Below are 27,836 nucleotides of genomic sequence, written 5' to 3'. Positions count from 1 at the left end.
TGCGCAGGTAGTCGAAGAGGATCGGTATTGGCAGTCGCTAAAGAAGATCCAACACGGTATTAAATAAAAGTTTCTAATTCAGTAGCCGGAATGTATAGTTGCGATCATCTCCTAGTTTAATTTCCAAACCAACCAAAAGAGTGTGTGTATATTTTGTACTACAGACAAAATACAAAAGCGGAAGAGAGGACAAGTTCTAGGACCGATTCGCGTTTCTTTTCCTATTTGCGTCTCTCTCTCTCTCTCTCTCGTGTGTGTGAGCTCCAAACTAGGTGAAGGAGTGGTTAAAATTTTTTCTGGTATTGCCAAGAGAATTAACAATGATGGTTCATGACTTTTGTCTTGTATTTCAATTATGAAATATTTATTTTACTGAGACGTTTCTGTTCAGTGAGGTTTTTTTTTTTTTTTAAAGCAAATAAAATCTTTAAATTTCTGAAAATTTGAACGGATTGAGGCCTGCTATAACTTTTAAGTAATAATTTGTCATAAAAAGTAATAAATCGGTAACGAATAAATAAGGAATGACAGTTGATTCTCTAACTTGACATCAGTAAAAATGTAACCGTAAAAAACATATATGATCTCCCAAAAGTTAATTTTTTTATTGCAATTTTGTCTTACGCTTATTACTATAAATTAAAAATACCAAGAAATTATATATTTTGTTTAATTCTTTATCCAAGTGTAGCAAACAAGTTTGCGCCTGAACTATTTTAAGGACTGGGGCAACTCGTATAAAGAAGCTAATAACTTCACGTCACTTGCCTTAGTATCTCATAATGCAAAGCACATCTCCTTGCGGACATGTATAATGCTATGCATTATGGGAAGAGTCACTATCCAGACCGGTTTCGACCTTTATTGAGGTCTGATCAGTGGGAGCTAGACCCAGAGGTGATACTAAGGCTGAAGTAATGCAGAGGTCATATTTTCGTATACGAGTAATGATGTGAAGTCATTAGCTTCTTTATACGAGTTGCCCCAGACCTAAAAATAGTTCAGGCGGAAACTTGTTTGCTTACACTTGGATGAAGGATTAAACCAAGTATATAATATCTTGGTATGTTTAATTTATAGTATAACCAAGTGGGAAAAACTTCCATCAACTTTCTCTAATCCAGAGTATTTTAATAATACGATGTAACACCTGTTGACTACTCGTATAATGCAGAAGTCATATTTTCATATACGAGTAGTCAAAAAGGTGTCTCACACACACATATGTATGTGTGTGTGTGTGTGTGTGAAAACTACTATAATTTTAATTATTGATTATTATTAGTAGTAATTGAACTATAAAAAAGACTACATTTTTTCGTGCTTATAAGTCTTTTAATGTTCTACCAAGCTAAGCGGTAAAGCAGGTTTGTTTCATTTTGCTAGTTACTACAACCAGCAGGTCACTGTTTTTATGTAATCTATTTATAGCTGGAAGGGTAATGTGGTGTATATTAGAAGTGCAACATTCAATTGACAAAACATTCTAGCTGTAGGTAAACGCGTAGAATACGTTTACGTAAAATTGCAATGTTTGATTAACTGTATTACGAAATTGAGTTCGAGAAAGATTCTTTGATAATATCTATAAAATTAACATTTCGTTTACGTCTGGAAGTTCTGCAGATCAGCAAAAAAAAAAAAAAAAAAAAAACGGTTAAAGCAAGCACATCCTCATAGCACCAGATTGGTTGTTAATTATAAATTAGTAACCAGCATTGAATTAAAAAAAAAAAAAAATACGCCAACATAGGAGTAAAACAAGAAATTTTGATGTTTAACTTAGGGAATGTTTTGATTGTCATCCTTATCTAGTATTCTGAACAATAAAAATGCTTTACTTCATAAATGAAGAACAGGATCATACACACAAAAGGAGACTTTAAAAAAGAGAAAAAGAGAAGAGACAGGTGTAGATGTAGAACGCGACGTTCAGTTCCCAGCCAAAGTAAAATTAACATCGTGGATAACAAGCACTTATTTTCCTGCTCACAGCTGTTTAGTTGGCATGTATCTTTACTCCCTTTGTCATGCACAAATTAACGATGAACAAAACGTTTATTCGATCTGGAAGAGGCACAGAGTTTTCCATATCTAAAGTTTCTGATTTTGTATGCGATTTGTGAACAATCTGCGAAGTGAACAGAATTCTTTATTATACAAATGATTAAAAACCTACGCCCCCATTCTCTAATTTGTGTCGTTTTGAGAACCCGCAAAAAATCTGACTTCTACTTCGTTTTAATTATCCCATCACACTGCTCATTTTTAGAGTATGCAGTTAGAAGAGCTATTTGCTGTAGATGGAAGTTACTGTTAGCAAGAACAGTACAGTACATATGATGAAAGGTCTGTAACTGGAGAAAATTTGTGTGCCGGTAAAGTAACAAAAAGCGGAGACACTAAGGCCATTGAAAAAGGATGATGCCTCGTAGTAGCGCCGTTATGCTAGCGATAAAGAAATGAATGGTAGTTGTTTTCTTGGTAACCATCTATAAGTGTTTTTGTTCACAGTCACCTGAAATATTTCCACATCGCAGGTGCACAACCTCCGCTCCAATGGCTGTATATAACTAAGCATCTAAAGGAACAGGTGTTGGAAAATTTGGTCGTAGAAAGCGATGAAACTGAATAACCCTTTGTGCTTAAGCCCGCGCCAGAAGAGAGACACAGATAATTCTATCCTCTTCGTAGTTCTTGTTTGCTTTAGACGACTGCAGCAAAACAACACTTAACAAAGTACTACTGTTTTTTTTTTTTTTTTTTTTTTTTTTTGCATGTTTGTTATTTTGATTTGTCAACATTGTTTATAGAAATTGAAATCTTTGCCAAATTTTCTGCTTAGAGTAAAGACTAAACCTTTTGTTTTAGGATTTTTTTTTATTTACTTCAACTTCTATTTTAATGTCTTACGTATAGTTCTTTAGCGAATTGGTATCGAAATGCATTAAGTATTATAAGTTGAGCAGCGTAATAAGTGTACAATGATATTGACGAAAATTCTCTTAAATTATAACATTTTAATTATTAGTCCGTCAGTTGTAACGCATTAAAATCTCGCTAATTCATCAAGTGTTCGCTATATGTCGAAAGAAATACACTGTGTTTAAATGATAAAATTTCGCCGATTATTTTAATGGAAGCTAAGACTTGATGATATTACATAACTCAGAGACAAATTTAAAACGTTTTAAAATATTAAGCTTCAGAATAGACATGCATCCCAGAACTTACACAGAGAAAGATAAGTTAAAAGATCGGCAAGAGAAATTATGTGGACAGTTTGGTAGAAGTCTGCAGAATTGGACGAATGACTTGAAAGATGAAGACTGCATTCGAGATTTTAGAGAACAATATAATTTATGTAATAAGTAGTGCGGTAATAATCCCCCTATGAATTTAAATACATTACAACTATTATTTAAAATTGTGTAATGAACATCATAAAGAAGATGAGGAATGCAAGGCATGTGGCAGTGAGATATATTTTTATTTTTTTAGATTTTTATTTTTAATTTTATTCTTATTAAGATTTCAGTAAGTAGGTTTTAGACCATTTGGAACTGCTGTATATCACATTCTTGTTTTAAGGAATATAACTTAACAGAGTATATAGAGTTTAGGATTTCGTTATACCAAAAAGTTTAGAGATTTTAGAGTTCTTAAGAGTATTGATAAAACATTATGAATAATTATTAGAAACTATGGAATCTCTGATAAATATGAGAATAATAATATAAAGAACGTAAAAACTGAATTATTTCGCAACAAACACCGACGTGTTTTCAGATAAAGAATGGTGTGAGATAAGGTTCTGTAATGTCTGAATACTTTTTAAATTACTTACTGATCGGGATTGTGGAATGACGTAGTTTTAATATCATCTGAGCACTCTGATATACAAGCAAAATCGGAAGCATTGTATAAGACAGGTGAAGAAGTTGGAAATAAATATGAATAAAACAAAAGCGATGAAATTGAACGACAAATGCTAAAAAAAAATAAGATTGATTTTATATACTAATGCGTGCTAATGTTGATACCTAAGGTGGAGGGTTGATTACTGACAATTGTGTGTGTGTGTGATATATATATAATAGGGAGTTGGACAAAAGCGAATTCGTTTCCAGAAGATTGAATAATATTTAGAAATCATCCTATTATAATAAAGCCAAAATAAGGATCTTCAATAGCAGTGTAAAAGTGTAGATATTATATGGATCAGAGACATGGAAACTGAAAAACAGGAAGCCAAATTAATTAGGTTTTAAACGGAATGCTGGCTAAACATGTTAAAAAATATTTTGGCCACAACATTAATAATAAATGATGAGTTATATAAACAAAGCAAATAAATAAATAATGTTGATGATGAGTATTATCGTTGAATAAAAAATACATGGAAGTGGATTGACTATACACTGAGAATGGACAGAGAAGAAATTGCGAGTGCTTGGAAAAGGAAAGGAGGAAGGTCTAACTAACTTGGCTAAAAGAATAAGATAAAGACAGAATTAATTTATGAAGAAACTGGAATAAGTAAAAGAGACTGATACCGGACTCATATGCCACAAGTCGGAAAGGTCATATTTAGGTAAGATTAATTTTTAATTATCCAAATTCATTCATTTCGTAATTAGCGTCAAGCTGTCGTCCCCTTGTGAATATTTGTATGGTAGTCATCACTACTAATAAATAAATCTGGAAACATATGTTGATCCTGAGTCCAAAGAATTCGCCACCTGCTCTCCGCTGTATGAACTATTCTTGAGAACAACTTATTTACATAGAAAAAAAGAAGAAAACTAAGAAAGCGGAGGCGAAACTGGGACATTAAAATGCTACAAAGCAGTGTTTTTTAGACTGGATTTCAAAAGTACGCCATGGAATTACTATGGCTACCATAAATTGCCTGATTTATAATTCGTTTTAAATATTGTTGAACTTCCACCTTGCTTGTAGAAAATGGCATAATGGTACCATTAACAAAAACACGAAAAAAAAATCGTTAATAGCAGTTGTTACAGACAATAGCAATAATCAGCTCCGCATAGCTTGTCATTTCTGTAAGACACTTTGAAATATTATTATTATTCCTGACACCTCCAAGGAGTTCGAAGACTCATCGCGGGAGGACATCTACAACTGTCTCAACCACTATACCGAACCTCTACTACGAATCATCTCCATCAACCGCCCACCTCCACCACAACTAGTATTCTATGTCTGTAAATTGCGTGTTTTCTGAAGGGCTGATTTGTCTGTATGCGGGATGAAAAACCCGAGTTTCCGGGAGAAAAAACCCTGCTACCTCCGTATGAGATCGGCTAACTCACCTTCGATTAAAAATCGTCCAGATAAAGATTCTCCCGTCGCGACGAGAATCGAACTTAGGCCTATTCCAATCGAAGGGCGCAATGTACCGTCGTTCTTCCAATTGCTCTACGGAGGCGCTTAAGGATATGAGGGACAGATTTGACAATAATCAGTCCCTCAGTTCGCATTATTATTTTTAAAGCACAAGAAAGTCGAAGAGAAAAACATACATCTGGTCTTAAGTTCCCATTATTTTAATAAATTACTAGAACTGCGGCTGGCATTGCTTGTAGTTTTATAACTCCCTGCAGTAAATCTAAGAAAACACTTTCCTCAGAACTGTGTGTTGTTTGTATGCTTCGAATACTTATGGTGTCACAAGAGATTTCTTTACTTGTTAGTCGGCTGTTGGCAACGATGACGATACTAACAAAGTTGCGCAGCATTTCCCACGAGTCGAGAGTACAAGTAAAGGCGGAATCGACTTAAGCGGTTTTCTAATATAGTCGTTATAAGGACTGGCTTAAAGGGGGGAAGCAAGAATGCTTTTTATCTTCCCCATTATCTGTAAAGGACAGTGTAGGGATAAGGTGTTATTGAGCTATTAAAGCTCTGATCATGGCAGGAGGGTAACAGCAATAGCCGAGCCTCAGTTAGGACTTCATTAGCTACAGCATTGCCATCCATTACCCTCCAAGGATATTAATCACCGCATCTCACGGTCGATTCTCCTCTCCCGATTTTCTAATATATAGTAGTCGGGAGTATGCAAATTCGCGTTTTATAGCAGAAGTCTTTTGGTGTGTGTGTATCTTCAAAGAAATCATATGAACATGAGTCCGATACTGAACAGTTGCGACGTTACAACACTTTGATTTAAAAAGAAAGACTGAAGTTTTTAGTGGTAAAAAATAAGAATGAACGGACACTTACTTAGACAAGTGTTTATTCAAGAATTTACACTAAGTTGGTTCTCAAAAACACCACTCTCGGCGCCGGTATAGTATATTATAATATATTCATGTATCGCGCATATAATTCGCAGCTTTGGGACAAGCTGTTGTTTCATTTTTGATTTCATTAAGTTCTACACGTCTAATTTTCAAGCGTATAGGTGCTTTCGTGTATACGTGAATAATTTCGATGGAGAATTTGTCTTCCTCAAATGAAAGCATATAGAACGTTACTTGAAGAATTCTCCCCATACCACTAATGTTCAGCCCTTCAAACCTGTGGACTAACCCAAGAGTTAGAATTCCGTAATTGGTTGAATGCCAATTGTTGATTATATTTCTATATCTTGTCCTGTGACGATGTGAACATCACACGCAATTCACATGTATGGCCAATATCAGCATTGTTTCTATGGCAATATTGACATCGGCCATACGTATGAATACAAGTGATTGCACATGATTTCTTCATTAGTATCCTATGCGATCACTCATATTTTCTAACTTCATCTTATCTGAAACTCTCACTTTTTCTGAAATCATCAACGATTTCAGAAATGCGAATTGCCACTAATGTTAGCAATTTTTTTTAATAAGAATTTCCCCCACTAGAGGTTGTAAACCTATACTTCACTGTGAGTGAATAAATAGGATTTGATAACCGAAACCTTACCCTAGAAGACCAAACATGGAACTTGAATTTTTTTTTTTTTTTTTTTTTTTTTTTTTTTTTTTTTCAAATCACTTTAAGCCCATGATAAGTAGGACAGTAATCTCATACCAGGTAATGGAATTCGTCTATCACCTAAATTTGGCTATCTATAAACAGTGGGGTGCGCCTTTCGTATACTACCAACAAGATAAGATCCGTCCCGTTTTTCCTTGACAGGAAACACATCTCCATGATCATTCATTGACCATTTCACAAATTGATCGCCCAAATCTTTGGATGTAAACAATTTGGATTTCTGTGTGTGTGTGGGGGGGGGGGGGCAGATGCCACAAATATTCATAACAGTTGTAATGAACTAAAGCCCACTACATGCGCCATATTTAAATGGAATTTTTAAGAACTTAACTGATACAAATGTTCATTCAAAAATTTACGCGTCTGCCCTTTCTTGGTTTTTGCCGCTTAATTTCCATAATGCTTTAAATGTTCCAAATAGCCATAATCCTTGTACTGTTTCTGTATTTGAATACGAATACTAATGAATATGAAGTTTTTTTTTTTATTTAAGAAACCTCTGTTATAAACTCCCGAAGTTATGCACATTTCTCTTAACTCGCTCTGATGTGTGTACGGCGAGATAGTAATGGTCATGATGGCCTGTAAAAGAAATTGGCTTAAGACTTTCACTCGGCCTCTCAGTTCAGCGACCTTAATATTATCTACTTCATTAGCAATGTGATTACATGTTCGCTGACCAATATATAGGATACAGGTTTGAATCCCATTCATGGGTATGGATGTCTTTAGGCGGAATACGATTTCCTTTGCCCCGTGCTTATTGGGAGTCCGAAGTTAGCTTAAAAAATTTCCATGTTTGGTCATCTAGTGCAGGGTAAACAACAACTAGTCACATGTGTTACTAATATATGAGGTGTTTATGGACTTTCATGTGATGCGATATTCACAAAAAAAAAAAAGACGAAGAAAAAAGTCGTTTCTAATCTGCTTTGAAATTGCCATATAAGGAGTGTTGAAAACAAACAAGCGACTAGTGGATAATTTGTAAATGATGACAGGAGGAACAAAAATCTAGTAGCACTTTTGTATTATTTTTTTTAATGAAGCATTAATCTTACTATGATACTATATTGCTGGTCCATTTCTGGATTAACTACTTCTGTGTCCATCAGATAGCAAGAGCGCTGTGACTCGTCGTTCCACAGGGCTTTTTGATTGCTCCAAGTTCTGAGTGCCTTGTCCATGGCAACGACATATTTGCGCTGATAGTGTTTGTGAAATATAGCTTTTCCACAGAAATCCATGCCATGTAATGACTCTGTACGTGTCATAGAAACAGATATACGATATCATGCAGCTCATTTGAAAACATGGGTTATCTACAATCTGATCTCTGTGATCTTTTTTTTTTTTGTCATCTTTGCCAACTGAGTACTTGTGAATGCTTATTTTCTGCGCAATAACAGATAAGACTCTTTTTTTTTTTTTACCGAAGGAAATACTATCATTTCCCTATGAAACACGTTAATTCTTTCCATGCGTTCTGTACACAAGATCAAGATGACTTCCAATCAAATCTATAATCTCTTTTTATATGCCACAAAATTTGTATTTTACGTACTCGCATCATGCAGTCAGTGAGGTTTCCCATTACTTTTGGTCTAGTTTGGTTTGATTAGAATAATGACTGAAGCAAATGAATATATGGTAGAGAGAAGGAATGCGTTAATGTGTGTGTTGAAAGGCTGGAGGTTGTACTCGGTGGACAAAACTATATAGGAAAGTCTGTTCCAAAGGGATAGAGATATATGAAAGAAAGAGGAAGATGACAAGTTGGTTCGATGAATCCATATTAATAATTCCAACTTCCTCTAAAATTGAAAAAAAAATCACAAAATTCTCGTGTTTTTTTAAGTTAAAAATAATAAGATCTAAATTAATAGATATGACATAAAACATGTGATATCCAGTAAAGTATTATGAAATGATAATTTTACTTACCCAAACTCTATGACAGCGGTATGCATAGCTGAAGTGAAACCTACATACTAAGTTGTAGAATATGTGATCACGTGTTGTAGGAAAATGTGTTATGGAATAAAATGTGATGTGTTTTCTTGGCGTCTTTTTTAGTATATTGGAATCTTTTCTTTCTAGTTGCACGAGTTGCTAGTATTATATCATTTGTTTATAATATATGTTATGGCTTATGTGATTTGTTTCGTTTACTTGTGTGTATTTGACTTGACTGACTTTAAACGGTCAGCTTAGCTCGCGAGGTCCGCGTGTCAGAGGTCTTTGCTTCTAGACGCACGTTGCTGATACTAGCGTTTGTGATTTGTTTTGCGTGAGTGTATTGGTTTAACTGACTTTAAATGGTCAGATTAGCTCGCGAGGGCCGCAGGCCAGAGGTGCTGGCTCTAGGTGCTGGCATTGGCTTTTATGATGTTTCGTTTGATTTTGTGTGCACCAGCAACCTTTAACACCTAGAAGCAAATATTTGCTTCTAGCCTGGCCTGCGTCCCTCGATAACTGATCTGACCATCCAGTCAGTGAAACTAATATATATATATACACACACACACACACACACACACACACACACACACACACACACACACACACACACAAGCACGCACCCGAAAGTAAATTAAACACACCATAAAAGCCAATATCAGCAACGCGCAAACGACACGCATCACATTTTGCTTCTTAGCACATTTCCCCATAAAATTTCGTGATTTTTTTTAAATATTTAAAAAAAAAATTTTTTTTAGAGGAAGCCGAAACTAATTGTTAAGATATCGCGTTGGAGGTTATAGTCACTGGGAAAAACTGTTTTAAAGGAAAGCGATATATGTGTGTGTGTGGAAAGAAAGAATATGAGCGTAAATTAGGATAGGACTATCAAAAACTAAAATCCTGCCTTATTTTCCGGAAGAAAGGCCATGCCCTAGTATTGAGAAGATAATATTGTACTCACCAAGATCAGATTTTTATTCTTAAGCAGAATTGCACATTTAAGCTCGTCCTGGCATAACGTCTTCTGCCTTTAAAAAGGATTATTATTCTTTTCTTAACTTCTCTTCTGTCCAACTCTCAACACTTTATAAATCCCAACTCTGTCTAACTTTAGAATACTGTTGTAACATCTGGGGGTGGTGTGCCAATAATCTCCCTCAAATACTCAGTTATATAGAGAAGGGAGCTAAAAAAAGTTAAAAGTCCATACATAGGTTTTCATTTTAGACGGGATTAAACCTCAGGTCTTTTCGGCCAAAGGGCACCATCCTACCAATTGAAGTATGGCAGCTGTCAGAGAAGATTAAGTACAGCTATATTTCCATGTTTTGTTTATTTATTTTTAGTAACTTATTTTCTACAAATAAGAAAGCCATTTAGATAACTCTGCAATTTATAGACATCATTACACGACGAGCGTGGAAAAGACAGTAAACAGCATCCCCCCCCCCCTCTCTCTCTCTCTCTTTCGATACATGGATACTTCTGACTCCAGCTTTGATTAGGGGAAAAAAAAAAAAAAAACCACTTAAATAAATACATAAAGAAATAATGACTTGCTATGGAGAGATCTCGCAACGGGCTAGTTTAAAATATTAAAATCAGACGGAATGACAACCAAATAATCACGGAGATTGTAGAATCAGTAGTGTATTTAAGACACATTGGCTTTGCCTGGATAGTGAGTGATCTTTGGTAAAAGCTTCTTTATACATTTACTAAAATAATATTGCTGGAAATGATGCTGGATCTAATATCCACTTGATTTTTATAGCTTCATTATACAGATATTAGCTATCCCACCTGTTCTGTAATATCCTGAAAAGTGAGTGTTCCCTCTAGTTAGCTGCTCAATTTTATCGTGAACATAGAACTGATATTAGGTTAAGAGATTACATAAAACTAAATTGTTTAAAAAAAAAAAAAAAGTGTTGTTGGGAATGACGGCCGAGGCTTTCAGGTCAGTATATTACATGTTAATTGTTAGTTGTGCGCTCCGGCTGGCTTTCATGCTTTACGGAATCAGAGGGGGGGGGGGTGTCTGGAATCGAATCACAGATGTCACGGCATCCTCGCAACTGCGTTATTACGCAGGCATGAAAAGAAATGATAAATATTCATATAGCTCATCGCTGATTATGATAAAGGAATAAATTTGTTTTTTCTCTTTGTAATGAGTTATTATAATCATTAAAATACATTTGTCAAATCCACAATTGGTGAGTGAGTGAATGACTTCAATTCGTGCTATTCGATTTATATGTTATTGTTATTATTATTGCTGTTTTTTTTTAATGTTAACAACTTTTTCATAATACGATGTTACTAGTGTTACCCTTTCTTGAGTTACTCTTCATATTTCCGAAAATGTAACAACCTCTTACTTCTCTCGTTTCAACTGTGAATTATTATTATCTGAAATCATATTCAGACACAAAGGATCTTTAAACATTTGCAGATTGCATGGAATAGTGTATCATTAAAGACAGTTATATTTTTCTTAAAATAATCCAGCAGGAAGGAAATTATACGACTGTAATGAATGCACGTGTGTAAGCTGTGATGGATACGTTCTCTAAAGAAATGAAACTCAAAATTATTATCCCGAAGGCAGTGAGGTTGTGTAATCAAAGATTTGCCTAAATTCTCTCTCTCTCTCTCTCTCTCTTTTCTTTTTTTGCTAATTATTTTTGAAGTATGAAATGAAATTAGAGAAAAGAACAAATGCATTTCTTTTTATCTTTATGAATGTCTTAGTCAACTAAAATGCAGTTTCAATAAAAAGAAACATTTACTATATACCAAATAATTAAATTAAATTTGCTAAGAATTTATCTTTTTGTTTAGTCCCTTATCCAAGTGTAAGCAAACGAAATTGGTTCGTGAAGTATCTTCACGACTAGGCTACTTGTATGTAAAGGCTGATAACTTCGCATTAATTGCTTATTATCCCATAATGCAAAGCACACATCCTTTTCGATGTGTATAATGCTATGTATTTTGGAAGAGGAAGGAGTATCCTAGGTTCGATTCCCGTCGGTGACGTGAGGAGCTGAAGGATCTTCTTCAGCCATACCCAGGTTAGCCGGTCTTGGGCGTAGACAGTAGGATTTTTTCCCCAGTTTATCCTGGGGGGTTTTCATCCCGCAAAGCAGGCAAACCGGCCTTGAGAACTCAACACTACAGAGCATAAGATACATCAGGGCGTAGGGCCTGACCACCTTAGCCTCTGAACGGCTTAAAGTCCGATGATTAATAAACCTTCGACACCGCATGGTAAAAGAGGGTAAAAAAGGAAGATGAGATGAGACCACTACACAGACACTGAATAGATACCAAGGTTGAAGTAATGCAGAAGTCATATATTGCCCACATGCACCTTTTCACTACTTATATATGGGAAATATATGACTTCTGTATTAATTCAACCTTGGTATTTTTTCGGGTCTGGCTCTCACTAATGAGAGCTCAGTAAAGATCAAAAACTTTCTAGGTAGTGGTCCTTTCCATTATGCATAGCATTATACACTCGAAAGGATATGCTTTACATTATAGGATACTAAGACAATTAATGTGGTCATTAGTCTCTATATACAAGCAGCCTAATCGTGAAGATATTTCACGCGCAAACTTTGCTTACACTTGGATAAAGGATTAAACAAGAATATAATTTATTAGTAAGTTTAATTTAATTCGTAGCAAAGTGAAACAAAAAAAAACTTTCTGCATCGAAAGAATGTTTGTTTCTCCGTTGAATTTAATACACCTTTTGAATTACATCAGTTGGTAGCTTTTGTCACTGGTTTATTTGTTTAAGACCAGCTGATTCTCACGCTTTCTCTTTTTTTTTTTTTTTTTTTTTTTTTTGGAAGCTCCTTACGTCAAGGCTCAGTGTTGTTCTGCTACCCTTATTCTAACTCTTCATGTATGTCTTTTGATGCACATTTCATTATTTTCTAGTATCCTATACCTGTGATTCTCAAACTGGTGTTCACGCCACCAGTGTTCTTAATTCTGGACTCTTGTGTAATTAGCCTTCAATTTATAGTATTTTAGAGTTTACACTATATTCAAATTCTATTATAATGTATATTTTTATAGTAAGACTTGACAAAAATGAAAAACTTGAGAGATGTTAAATTTTATTGTTCGTTTCTTAAATGCAGTACTTAAGTCCGCGATGCTTGATAACGTAATCATTGTCATATTACTGGTGGTCGAATGGTGGCGCTTTAGTTTAGCATTTGCAGCAAAATAAATATTGTGCTCCAAATGCGAAAGTTTTTATACAAATATAATTGTATAATTGCAAATTTTAAAATATGCTCTGTGATTTGGACAAAAATATTTTTTATTATCAAAATTTGGTGGCACATCGTTTGAGAAACACTGTCCTATACTAATGGCATTTTAATTTGGCATTTCTTAGAAAATTTGACACTACGGTCCTTGCAGAATTTTGGTTTTCTTCAATGGCGGTCTTTACTTTTCTTTCTTTCCCTCTATCTCTAAACCCTATTTTTGCAGATCCTGAACATCATTCATTCATTTTTTTTTTGACATCTTTCTAGTTGAAGTACTTCTTCACTCTTTCCGCCACGCTAATTCTCACTCTTTGCCATAACTAATTTAGGTTAATGATCTGTTCTTATTCTTTAGTTCCAATACAAGGAAACCTTTGATCTATTTTTCATGATACAGGTTTATGCTCTGTATATTACTGCATGTGCAATAATTGGCTGTCCTGGATAGAGATGTAGGCACTTCGGCACTTGCCAAGGGTGCCAATGGCAAAATGTTTTACTAATTATCGAAATTATCACACTTAAAGCTGTCATAGCTACGAATTTGCCAAGGGCGCTAAAAAGTCTAGCTACGTTGCTGGTCCTGGAAACTAAAGTAACGTCTACCAAGTTAATCAAGATGATTTGGCCATTTGCCAAAATGCATGATTGCACCAGTTATTATCATTAGTTCTTAATTCACACTGGTCTCTCTTTTATCTCTTATTAATGGTTCTCGGTAATTTAGTGATTTGCCCTCAGAGTTTTACCAATCTGTTGTATTTGTATATCACTTAGTGTTCTTATCTGTGCAGGTCGTCATATATATTCGCCTTTTATTTATTAATTAGAGGGTGTTTTCTGTTCGCTTCTGGTTCCAATTATCTAAATCATGTTAATAATTTGTTTCCCAACGTTTCAGAAATGTATCTACTCTTTTTGATTTTTCCCCCCTTCTTCCGGTTAATATTGAGTAGAGGTGAGGTGTTTCTGTTTTCTGAAGGCCATAATTAGTCTTAATTCTTAATTTTCTAGATATGCCAAATAGCATCAAAATTGTACAGTTCTTTATAGATAATTTTTATTTTATTAAGCTTCTATAAAATTCAATGAAGAAATAGAGGACGACGAATGTGTTGTCCGTCAGGTTGTTTAGATCATCGATATTAACTTTTCTGTTAGTGTTTGTTTCATGTAAAGATTGTTTTGGGCTTATTTGTATTCAGCTTTTTATTTTTTACATTTTCCATCATCAGTGATCATCATCACGAACCATGGGCTCCCTGCCCGTTGGTGCCCGTGTCTCCTTCACTATCTTCTTCCACCTCGTGCACAGTGTCGCAGTTTCTGTAAACCCATTCCACACCAGTCCTTTGTCGTCTATCCATTCTCTGTATGGTTACCTCTTCTGTTTACACTATCCATAATACCAAACACGAATGTCTTTATCTTCTGGTCCTCACTTATTCTGCAGATGTGTCCAAATAATTGCAGCTTCCATTGTATAATCTTCTGCATTAGATTCTCCTTCGGTTGTATCTTCCGATAGGGCTCTTCATTTGTGATTTTCTGTACCCATCCTATTCTTAGAATCTTCCTGTAACAAGTTCTTTCAAATGCCAAAATTCTCTTTCTTGATTCCTTATTTATTACCCACATTTCCGATCTATACAGTATATCGCTAAAGATGCACGCAAATCATAATTTTACTTCCCAAATGTGAATTGGTCTACATTTTCTATATCGATTCCATTCACTTCTATCCTTTGTTTCATGTTCTTCTCACCAAATACACTGTCTTTGTTTTTTCCAAGTTCATAAGTCCAAATCTCTTCCCTTCCTCATTTAACAGTTTCAATGTTTTTAGCTATTAGCTTTCCATAGGATTCTAGCACTGCTAATGTCACTTTCTGGTCGATTGTCGAATGCCTCCCGAAAATCAACAAAGCAAGTGTGTGTGTGTGTATGTATATATATATATATATATATATATATATATATGGTTTTTTTTTTGTTTGTTTTGTTTTTTCCCCTAGCTTTCTCTGCTATTAACCGCATTGTCAAAATCTGTTGAATTGTACTTCTATCTTTCCTAAATCCTGCTTGCTCGTTTGCTAGGTATACTTCCAATTGTGTTCTCAATCTTTCTGTCAGTATAATCTTTGACAAGTCAGTCACCTTACTAAGGTGACTGACTTGTCAAAGCAATAGTTCTATAGTTTTTACATTCTAGCTTATTTCATTTCTTATATAATGTCACTAATATCGATTTCACCCATTCCTCTGGCATTTTCCCTTCCTTCCATACCATACTACATAGTTGGTGTATTTCTATAACCATACTTTCGCACCATATTTAATACTTTCTCCAGTGATGTTATCATTCCCGCTCTTGTTGTGTTTTAACCGTCGTATTGCTTTTTCTAAAATGTCTGTCATACTCATTACCTGGTGGTGATATCTGCTTCAATTCCTCAATCAGTTTCCCAATTCCATCTGAATCTAGCTTATCTTCATATAACTTGATATTGGTGTCGAGGTTAGCAGGTGAAAAGACGTACTGTCAGAGAGCTCCTGAAAGATTTGTGATTTTTGTTGATTTATTAAGTGTTTTCTTATATTTAATTGTGTATTTTAGTATATTATTGTAGTTTTATTAGTGTAGTTATTGTACTAAAGTGTTTTATAACATAATTTCAGAAAAATTATTAATTTTTACTACTCTTAAAAATGGTGCCAAAACTCGTCGTAACAAGGCAGTAACAAGTCGTAACAAGTGACTAAAGCTAAAGTTGCTACTGATGAGAGCGTTTGTCCTGAATAAAAACACTGCTGAAGTGATGATAATAATTTATTTGAGGATACGCTGACATTAGAAATAGCTCGGTTAAAAGAAATTATTAGGAAATCCACTAGGGAATTGGAAAACGTGGAAAAACGTTTTTTTAAACTTCGACAGGATATGAAAAAGGATAAGAACAGGCAGGAAAATATTGAACTTGGTAATCAAAATATTAATAACAACAAGGTAAGTCACTTAATATCTACGAATAAAGAGGTAATATGGTATGGTGACTCAATTTTCAAATTTGCGCTTGCTGAGGGAGTCACCGCTTCTAGTTTTCCGGGAGCGAAAACAAAAAAATATGATAAACGTAATTGAAAACCAAAAAAGAAATGTAAAAGCAATGGTAGTGCTGGTAGGTACTAATAATTTAAGTGGTGAAAAACATAGAATGAGAGAAGACATGAAAGGTCTGTCGGAAGAAGCGAGATAGAAATGTGAGAGAGTAAAAATTGTAACTCGATGCAAAGGTGGAGCAAGATCCCTCACTATTCTTGATATTTTCTCATAATGTAAAAACACACAGCTCCTAGGAGATGTAGTACTGCTTTACATTATGAGGAGAGGTCACCACCCACACCAGGTTCAACCTTTTTTGAGGTCTCATCAGTGAGTAGCTAGACCTAGCACTGATGAGACCTCAAAAAAGATTGAAACCGGTCTGGGTGGTGATGACCTCTCCTCATAATGTAAAGCAGTACTACATCTCCTAGGAGCTGTGTGTTTTTACATTATGAGAAAATATCAAGAATAGTGAGGGATCTTGCTCCACCTTTGCATCGAATTGCCTTGGTGTGGCACTACCAAGTGGTCACTTACGCTTGGATCCGCCGACAGTTCGTCGGCATGAAACGTTTAGATCGTAGTTTTCGATCTTAGAGTTTCGCATACTGGCTGAAAAACAATAAGGGATTTTTATCTCCTTCACTTATCAACCTCGCCAGAAAAAATAGCCGTTTGGCTTCATCTTAATGATAGTACTGAGTTAAGAAGGAGGGCGATGATAGCAAATGATTTCACGCGCAGGCTATGTAGATATGGATGCGAGTTTTTAGACGTGTGGGGTGTGTTTCATGGCAGAAAAGACTTGTATAAGAATAATGGCCTGCACTTGAATTCATTTGGCATCAGAAGCCTGGAGAAATTACTTCTTGGTATGAGACTTAATGCTATTAAATTGTGAATGAAGAATTTTATGATTTATTAATACTTCATTCATTATTTAACATGTATTGTATTTCCTGAGCTAAGTTTGCTCCTATGTAAATTATAAATTAAACACTTACTGTTAAATTTTTATTGATATAATAATTATTAATTTTTTTAGTTATTTATTCTGTATAAATTCTTTATATAACTTGTAAATATATCCTATATGAATTGTAATATATCTTTTTTATTTTGTTTCTGTATGTAAGAGTGATTTTATGTAATTCTTCTGATTAGATTTGATTGGCTGTTGTCGAGGAAACGGAATTAATTTTAGATAACGCGTGCGTGGAGCGTAAGCTACGGTATTCGAATCGAGGAGTTGATATGAGCTGGACTGGCTGGAGCCGGATTTTGGCGGGAAGAATGAAGGTATTTAATTGGAAAACGAAAGTAAAGAGGGGAGAAGAGTTCACAATTCCTTTGAATGAAACGGTTTGGCGCGTATTTTTGGATGAGAACGGACATGTTACTTTAGACTGAGCCTGATTACATTGCATACAAGGTTTCTCAGTAATCTCACATTGCACTGGTGCTAACACAGTGTGATTCCTACTGTCTCCCCCTCTGCACGAAATGTGCAAGAGGTCAAATGGCCGGCATGCCCCACCCGCAATGAGGACCAGTGGTGGTATTAAGGTTTTATAGGGAGGGAGGTTTCTAACTGTGGCCAAGTGAGATATTGATACTCCTTTTCCCAAATTAGTAGGTTCTAAGAAGACTTTGCTAGTAGACCAACTCAGTCTACAGGACATTTGCTGGCAGGCTTCAAGCCCTGCAGGATTATACATTGCCAGTAGTCCGTCTTGGTCTACAGGATACTTTGCTGGCAGGTCCCTGGCCCTGCGGGATTATTATACTGATTTTAACCCATTTCTGCTGGTAGGAAATCGCCATTTTGACATGGACAACATCAAAGATCACATCCAGATCCTTAACAAGGAGCAGTCTCTAGAGGTACTCAAACTCATAATAAGCAAATTAGAAACTGACTGGCCAGGATTTATAAAAGAATATATTCAATATATTCACTCTAATGATCAGGATGAAGAGGAGGAGGAGAATGAGATCTCACAAGATGATCTCATTGCTGCTCTGTCACCAAAATCCCCCTGTCAAAACATCTCTCAAGGGGAGCACTCTAACAAAAGAAGAAGAACCATAGAAGACCAGATGGATGAAGACATACCAACATTAGAAGTCCCAAGGAATACCGAAAAGGTTCCACCAGTAATACTAAGGGACAAGGACAAATGGACCACTGTCACAACAGCCCTTAGGGAACACAAGATTGCATATTCCTGGGCTAAAAATCAAGATGGAGTCAAAATCCAACCAGCCTCAGTCACTGACTACAGACAGCTGACAAGATTAATGGATAACAAGAGTCTTCCATATCATACTTTTGCTTTACCCAGTGAGAAAAATCTCAAGGTTGTGCTTCGCGGAGTGACCGAAGGTGTCACCTGTGAAGAAATCACCACTGATCTTATGAGTCGGAACCTAACACCAGTGAAAGTGAGCAGGACGCTACTGACACTCGTAGAAATTGATAAGACACAGAAATAGATTTGTGAACTAACAACGATATGTGGCCTCGGAATTTCTACTGAACAACTAAGGAAGAAGTCGACAGCTGGGCAGTGCCATAGGTTTGGCCATGCCCAAAAACTTTGCAAGGCAAATTACAGGTGTTTAAAATTTTGTACACATGGCGGTCTGGTGGCGAGGGCCACCAGACCGCCATGTGTACAAAACCAAGATTCACTCCAGCTAAATGCGCCAATTGTGGAGGACCTCACTCTGCAAACTACAAGGGATGCATTGCACACCCAAATAACCGAGGGTTACGAAAAACTACCCTTCCAACACTATTCAGCGATGCTCAAGACAGCCGTGCTGGTCACACCCCAGTCCAAACTATCTCTAGCCCGACAAATCAAGAAAGGAAACAAATGCCTAAAACTAATGCAGAGGCAGCACGAACAAAGGCTGCTCTATCTCATGATTAAATAAGCTCAAATCTAACATCAGTACTAACTGCCTCACTAGCTACCATGTTACAAGAATTTAGTATGACAAATCCTTCGCCGTCCTCCACGAAAAGATTCCTACAAGGTACCCACTCAATTCTGACAGCCCTCAATAATGAATAAAAGAAAATTCCATCCGAACTCTCTCATAATCACTGCATGGAACGCCAATGGACTTAATAACAAAATCCTAGAAGTACAAGAGTTCTCTCATAGACACAATCCTGACATAATACTGGTAAATGAAACGCATCTCCGGCCAGCTAATAACCCAAATTACGGAACTATATTATGTACAAAACAGATAGACTCACCAGCAGCGGAGGAGGAACAGCTATATACATTAAAAACTATCTAAGCCACAGTGTTCTGACCAATCCACAAACCAAGAACCTAGAGATAACATGCATTGAAGTTCATACTAACAATGCTGACAGTATCAAAATCTATGCTGTATATAATTCACCCAGCATTCCATTACTGGACACCATTCTCGGCTTCACAGACTCCATCATCATGGCTGGTGACTTTAACGCCAAACATACAGCCTGGCATAGCTCCACAATCAACGACAAAGGTCGAACTCTAAATCATTACTCAACGCAACATTCTATTGTTGTAACTGGACCCACAGAGCCCACCCATCACAGCTCAACTGGAAGTTCAGATGTACTTGACATAGTCGTCCTCAAAAACATCAGATACCAATATCAGCTGGAAACAATAAATGAACTTTCATCAGATCACAATCCTATTATGCTTCAACTTGGTACACAAGAACAATTCTCCCCTCCCCACTCTTTCATATCTTGGGACAAACTCTCCATAATCCTACCTGATCACATGGGCCCAGTCCCTACTATTCACACTAAAGAGGAGATAGAAATGGCTGCAAACAACTTTACCAGTCAAATCAAAAATGCAATAAAATCAATTGCCCAAACTACAGTCTTTCACCCTAGTGGACGGATCCCCGATGAAATTATGGATTTAATTAAACTGAAAAACAAAACCAGAAAGAGGTATCATAACACAAGAGTATGATATATCCCCAATTCAAACCTCGAAAGGAATAGCTCACACTGATAAAGAAAAGGCAAAGGCTCTGGCCGACAGCTTGGAAACTCAATGCAACCCCTCATATGAAAATTCGAACATCAATCTCATCCACAAGATTCACCGCCGAGTTAGGCAGGCCATAACACAACAAAAATATGACCTAGAACCTCTCACACCTACTTCTCCAACAGAAGTTATAAACATTATAACCCAGCTGAACAACAATAAAGCTCCAGGCTCAGATGGAATTACAAACAAAATAATTAAACTACTCCCCAGAAAAGCCATTGTACATCTAGTCAACATAATTAATACCATCCTCAGACTCCAATATTTCCCTTTAACATGGAAAATAGCAGATGCCACACCAATCAAAAAGATGGGAAAAAACGCTCAACTCCCTGAAAGCTACAGACCTATCAGTCTTCTGTCTAACCTTGGAAAGATCGCAGAAAAAGTAGTCCTTACTAGGCTTCAATCACAAACGCATCAACTACATATAATCCCAAATGAGCAATTTGGATTCAGAAAAAACCACTCCACCGTTCAGCAAATCCACAGGCTGATCGAATACATATCCGAAGGCTTCAACCGGAACCTTCATACAGCTGCAGTCTTTTTAGATGCTGCAAGGCTTTTGATGAGGTGTGGCATCAGGGTCTTCTCTACAAGCTCATCACATTCAATATGCCTACTAATCTAGTTAAAATAATTCGCTCTTACCTCAGAGATAGATACATGGAAGTCAAAATAAATGAAACTGTATCAACCAGAGGCAAGGTTCTGGCGGGAGTGCCGTAGGGTTCACGCTTGGCCCCCTTGCTGTTTTTTTTTTTTTTATCTAAATTGCTGATATCCCTCAAACCCCAAGCTCAACAATCACTGCATTATATGCTGATGACACTGCACTATTAGCAAGATCTCTCAGCCCCAAACTAGCTATTAAGAGACTCCAAAGCAGCATTCACACGCTGGAAAGATGGTTTATGGACAGGAGAATTCAAACCAATCCACAGAAGAGCTCAGCCATACTGTTTCACTAGGAAAAAAGCCTCAAATCAAGGAAGATATACATTTACTAGGTGTTAAAATCCCATGGCAGAATACAGTCAAATATCTTGGAGTAATTCTGGATAAAAAAACTACAATTCACCAACCATATAGAACACATAAGTTCAAAGACATCCAAAGCAATAGCGCAGCTCTACCCCATGATCAACAGAAAAAGTAAATTCAATACTCAGAACAAACTGCTCATATACAAGATGGTAATACTCCCAGTCATAACTTACGCGGAGTAAGTTATATCCTGCGTTGAGTCATACTTCGAAAACAAATATTCAAAAGCTGCAGAGAATACAAAACAAATGTCTGAGAATGAGTTTGGATTCTCCGTGGTTTATCAGAAACTCCCAAATGCACAGAGACGTCAGCATTCCCTACATCACATCTCTCCTTCATGACCTAGCTGAAAAGTTCTTCATTAAGACAATTAATCATCCGAACCCACTGATCAAGCAAGCTTTAGACTATAATGAAGTTTGGGTCTCTTGTATTTGCAGCTTTCTGCAAATACAAGAGACCCAAATCAATTCTATGCTCAGCTGAACACAGTTAATCTCACTGCCCTTTCAGGGCGAGCTTAAAGCTCAATAATTCTCCACCCAAAGAACTTACCTTTTCAGATGGAGGGGAATATGAAAAGCATTTATGCTTCACCCATCAAAACAGTATCGTTCTTCTGCAAAGAGGGGAGAAGATTCGGGGTTGACGTAACTTGCAATTAGTGTTAAAAAATCTGTAGTTTAGAACTCGCCATTTTAAGGTGAAATATTTGCTACCGATGCTGGTAGATCGATTTGATCTACGGGATATTTACATTGGGCTCTAGAACCCATTTCTCAAACTTTATTCTAATAGAGTTGTTGCCTTCTATCAGACATGTCAAAACTTCTCAATGAAAGCATATTCGAAGAAGTTTACAGAGAATTCCTAAGATTAGGAAAACTATTGAGCGGCTACTGGCCAGGAAAGTAAAGCTGTTAGATACATTCCCCCCTATAGCAGTAACAGAAGATAGGATGGATGATTTAAATGATGGAGGTATGTTGACTGAACCAGAATTAAGTCACTCCACGAATATAGAGGATGCTGCATCTCTGGATAATACTCCGCAGTTTTTGGAAACCAACACAGAATTCCAAACGGTCAAAAAGAAAAGGAAAATCTCCTCTACTGCAGATACACCCAGAACAGCGGAGATAGAACCAGATAATGAAATTAAAGAAAGGGTACCCCCACTCGTCCTAAGGGCCAAGGAGCACTGGACGTCCATTGCATCCACACTAGAATCTTCAGATATCGCCTTCATTAAAGCCACAAACACAATAAGGTATTCTCATACAACCTAAAACTTCATAAGACTACAGAAAAATAACCAAACTTCTAGACAACAATTTGCCATACCACACTTTTGCACTCAACGGTGAGAAAAATTTAAAAGTAGTATTAAGGGGAGTAACTGAAACATTACAAATAGAAGACCTCCAACTTAAGGGATTTAGCCCAATTAAAGTCAGCCGAATGCGGAGAGTTGATAAAACACCCTATCCCCTAATTCTGCTGGAAATAAGCGAAGACCAAAAACATATATATAATCTCCAAACCATCTGTGATCTAGTCATAAAAGTTGAGGCATTGAAACATAAATCAACTACAACCCAGTGCCATAGATGCCAGAAGATTGGGCATGCACAACGATGCTGCAAGGCTGAATTTCGTTGCGTGAAATGTGGTGGCAAACACGCATCAAATGAATGCCATAAACCTCGCACACTTCCAGCAAAGTGTGCAAACTGCGGAGGACCACACCCTGCAAACTATAGAGGCTGTATAGCATTTCCGCAAAACCAAAAGATACAACTCAAAACCAGTAAACCTCTTCAAGAACACGCGTCCTCCCATCAAACCATAGTCTTCACAACGAATGGAAGATCGTATGCTGAAGTTAGAAGATCAACCTTCCAAAAAGACCCAAAACCAAAGCAGTCACAGCAAACCAACAAACCTATCCTACTGAATATAACAAGCCACTTAGGTGACATGCTTGCTGAACTCCAACAAACCAACTCAACTCAAGAAGCCAAGGATATCATCTTAAGGCATACACAATCACTCTTGATGAGTCTAAAAGAAAACCGAAATCGTTACAAATTGTTTCATGGAACGCAAATGATTTATCTATCAAATTACAGGAGCTTGCAGCAGAAACCCAAGCAGGCATCATCGTCATAAATGAAACACATCGTTGTCCAAGTGACAAAATCAGAATCAATCGTTATAGCACTTACCGTGCAGACAGATGCTTTGCTAGAGGTGAAGGCACTGCCATCTTTCTGAAAAGAAACATAATTCAATAGCCGAACCCCAAACAGAACACATGGAAACTACAGGAATAGAAATACATATGGAAAACACAAGCAGCATTACGATATATGCAGCCTACAATCCCCCAAATAAAAAACTCCTTGAATCTGACTTAGATGTGATACTAAATACAGGCAGAGCAGTGATTATAGCCGGAGATTTTAATGCCAAACATTCAGTCTGGAACAGCAGAAACTCAAATATTAACGGAAGAATACTCAACTCTTAGACCACTCCAAGAAATATAACAGTAATAGGACCCACTGAACCCACACATTACGGAGCTACCGGACGTCGTGATGTACTAAATATAGCTATATTAAAAAACATAGCGCACAGCTATCAGATACAAGCAATCAACGACTTAAGTTCTGATCATAACCCCATTATATTACAACTAGGCACCATACAAGATTTAACAGAAAACACCACCACATTTATAAATTGGAAACAACTTCCCCCAGCCTTCCAGGAAAACCTTGGTCCAATACCGCATATAACATCTGCAGAAGATGTAGAAAAAGCAGTGAAGACTCTTGAAAAACAACTGCTGACAGCTATAACACAGGTAACAAATATAACCAAATGTACAACATCAAATAAACTCCCAGAGGATACAAAACGTCTTATCCAAGAGAAAAACAGATTAAGAAGACAATATCAGAGAACAATGGACCCAGTGGATAAACAAGCAGTGAATAGAGCAACAAATCAGGTTCGATATGCCCTAAACGACCACCGTAACCAACTCTGGAATAACAAAATTCACCAATTAAACACAGAGGATCAATCAACATGGAAAATGATGAAATCACTCCGTTCAAAGCGTTTTACATTTCCTCCAATCCAAGGTGAATCTAATGTTGCCTACAACGACGAGGAAAAAGCTGAAGCATTTGCTGACAGTTTAGAAAAACAGTGCAGCGCCAATTATATCAATACAGATATAATTGGGTCTGTGGATCTGATACCGTTGAGTTTTATTTTAAATTTTCTGTTATTTAGATATGATTTGATAAGTATAACTAGTGGTAATGGAATACCAACTTCGTGTAGTTTAAAAATTAGTCCGTGATGCCACACTCTATCAAATGCCTGAGTGATGTCCAGGAAAACTGCGTCAGAGTGTTGGTGCCATTCATACCCTTGGGTTATATGTTCGATAACTCTGTAAATTTGTAGAGTTGTGGAGTGATATTTCCTAAAGCCGAATTGTTCATCTTGAATGACATGGTTGATATCTGTTGCCTCTTGAACCCGTGTGAGAATAGCACGTTAGGCTATCTTACCTATGCATGAAAGAAAGCTGATTGGTCTGTAATTTTCAGCAAACTGTGTATTTTTTCCAGGTTTGGGAATTAGGAAAACGTCGGCAATTTTCCATCGCTCTGGGAAATAATTTAGCTGAAGGATGGCATTAATGATGGCTACTAGATGCATAACCCCTTTGCGGGGAAGTAACTTGAGTACCTTGTTTGTTATTCCATCTGTACCCGGAGCCTTTTTTGTTATTTAGTTTTCTTAAAATCTCATATACTTCTGTTGGTGACACGGATTTGTTATTGGATTGGATTGAGGCATTTTGAGTTATTTTACGCACTTGGATGTGAATTTTACTTATGAAACTCAGTGATCACAATGCCCGCTCATTGTAAGTATTGAGGCTGTATCAGCTTTCTCATGCGATGGAGGATTTTGATTTATTATGTTTGAAACGATCTGAGGGCTTGTAGTCCGCTGCCTGTCGAACTAGCTGATTTGGGCGATTATCCGTGATTGCGAAGAATTTCTTCGCAATGCTTGTCATGTAGGTCTTAATATCTGGTGGCTTCTTGATGTAACTGGATGTTTCTGATGAACCATGGGGCATTAAATGCCATTCTTAGGCATTTATTCTGTATTATCTGAAGTCTGTTGATGTTGCTTTTAGTCGTGTGACCCCAGGTTGGAAAGGCGTAAGTTAGTTGTGGTCTGATTACCGATTTGAAAAGGAGGATTTTGTTGCTTATGCATAGGAAGCTGTTCCTATTCAAAAGTGGATATAGCTGTGCTATAGTCTGACTTGCCGTAGACACTGTCCATATATGACTCGAAGTTTAGACGTCTATCAAGATGAACTTCCAGATATTTGGTAGAATTGCGCCAGGGGGATGATTTTACCAAACATTTATATGCTTGTATTTGGTTCTGCTTTACGTCTGGTGAAAAGTACTGCAGAGCTTTTGTTTGGATTAATTGCGATATGCCACTTGGTGTACCAATCCTCCAATTCATTGACTGCTCTCTGCAGCCTGATTGTGGCCAGGTGTGGACGGAGGGATCACAATAATCTCATCATCCACAATCTAAAATCCAGATGAAGGGATAAAGAGTCAAGGACTCAGTCCATCAACCAATTAAGTTCAAAGAGGGGAGAAGCATTCAGGACAGCATGGAGTGAAGTAACGGGTGGCATAAAGGGAATTTTGAAAATTCCATAAATAAATTAAGAAGGGACGGAAATTAATAAGCAATTAGGAATATTTCTACGGAATTCTAAAATTATGTCGAATTCCAATTGTTTTGATGAAGAATAGTGCAAAGCTGAAATTAATGCGTAGAAGAAAATAAGGAATACGTAGATTACCTGAAACGAGTACGTCAAGACTTGTGAAGCTCTGTTTAATATTTCAGTTATATAGTGAAGATTCCTTATGAATAGTGTTACTTGAAAGTGATAGTTAACTTCAGTTTTAAGTGTGCCTATAGTGAATCCAATGTGCAAAGCATGTAATGCGGCAAGAGCAGTCCATTTTTTTATATTTCAGCTTGAAGAAATAAGAGTTAGCTCCGCCCGATATATCTTAACATTAATTGTGGCGTTCTACTAAAATTAGCCGAAGTATGGAGCTTTAAGGTGTTTCCCCCTTGAAGTGATAACTGCCTCATAATTGAATGAAGTGTTTGTTGACTAAGAGAGAATTAGAGAATTCTACTATAGAAATATTTACTATAAGATTCTGTAACATTGAACTGTGTGAACCATTTTTAATTATTCGGAAGAATGTAAAATTGACAGCCAGATGTCTGATGCCTAATGTTTTATGTTATGAGTATTTGAACTAAGTTGAGTTGCATTATCTTGTTTTCAAAGTTATACTTAATGTATAACTTTGAAATCCATTAAAATGTTTTGTTTTATTGATTCCAATTAGGTGTTTGCCTGATTCGCTTTCATTGCACCGCTTATAAAGTTTATCGGATCTTGCGGAAGCCTTAAATGATAATATTAACCTCAGCCTGTAGAAAAGTGAGATTGCAAAAGTTAGTTGATGATTGATTCCACTATATTATATAGACTAATCTGAATATAGGGTGGCACAGGATAATATAAATTTCTCTATATTTGGATCAGTAATCAACCAGCAATTAATAAAAAAAAAACAGATAATTTAAATAATAATAACGTTCCAACAAGATGGCGGATTCAAAGCCAGGATGTACGACACAACAATGCAGAGAGTGAGGGAAACTAGATCATCAAGGGAGGAATGGGAAAAATGCGTGTGAAAGTTCAGCTATGGTATACAAACGTGATAAAGATAAATGCCTTTGAACATGGTTATGTATGTGGCGTAGGAGTGGAAAAATATGCTTTGGGTTGGGACCGTTCAAGTATGTTTGGGGAGGGAAAAGAGAAAATTCTAGAACAAGACCAAATACATTGCATATCTAATTATAAGAATAGGCTAGGTCGTAATTTATGCCTATACACAAATGCCAGGAGCATTAGAAACAGAGCGGTTCAGTTTGTTGCTTTATTGAATACGATGTGGCCTAAGATTGTTGGCATTAGTGAAACCTGGCTATCAGAATCAGATATGGTAAGTGGGATCGAGTGTAACGGATATATTATTTTTAGGAATGACAGAAGAGATAGGAGAGGAGGAGGAGGAGTGCTGCTAATGATATCAGATGACTTAAGTCCAGTTAGGGTAGAAATACAAGAAAACAATGATG

The 27,836-nt window shown here is 36.6% G+C and overlaps 1 protein-coding gene across 2 annotated transcripts in view; it reads left to right on the top strand.

Annotated features, from left to right (window-relative positions):
* LOC150109519 (TGF-beta receptor type-1-like) overlaps positions 1-27,836 on the top strand; it is a 575,024-nt gene that overhangs the window by 324,911 nt on the left and 222,277 nt on the right. The window lies entirely within an intron of this gene.

Source organism: Typopeltis vanoorti, chromosome 2 (genome assembly GCF_054136105.1).
Source record: "Typopeltis vanoorti isolate ZY-2024b chromosome 2, IOZ_Tvanoo_1.0, whole genome shotgun sequence".
NCBI lineage: Eukaryota > Metazoa > Arthropoda > Arachnida > Uropygi > Thelyphonidae > Typopeltis > Typopeltis vanoorti.
This window is presented reverse-complemented; position numbering and strand designations above follow the sequence as displayed.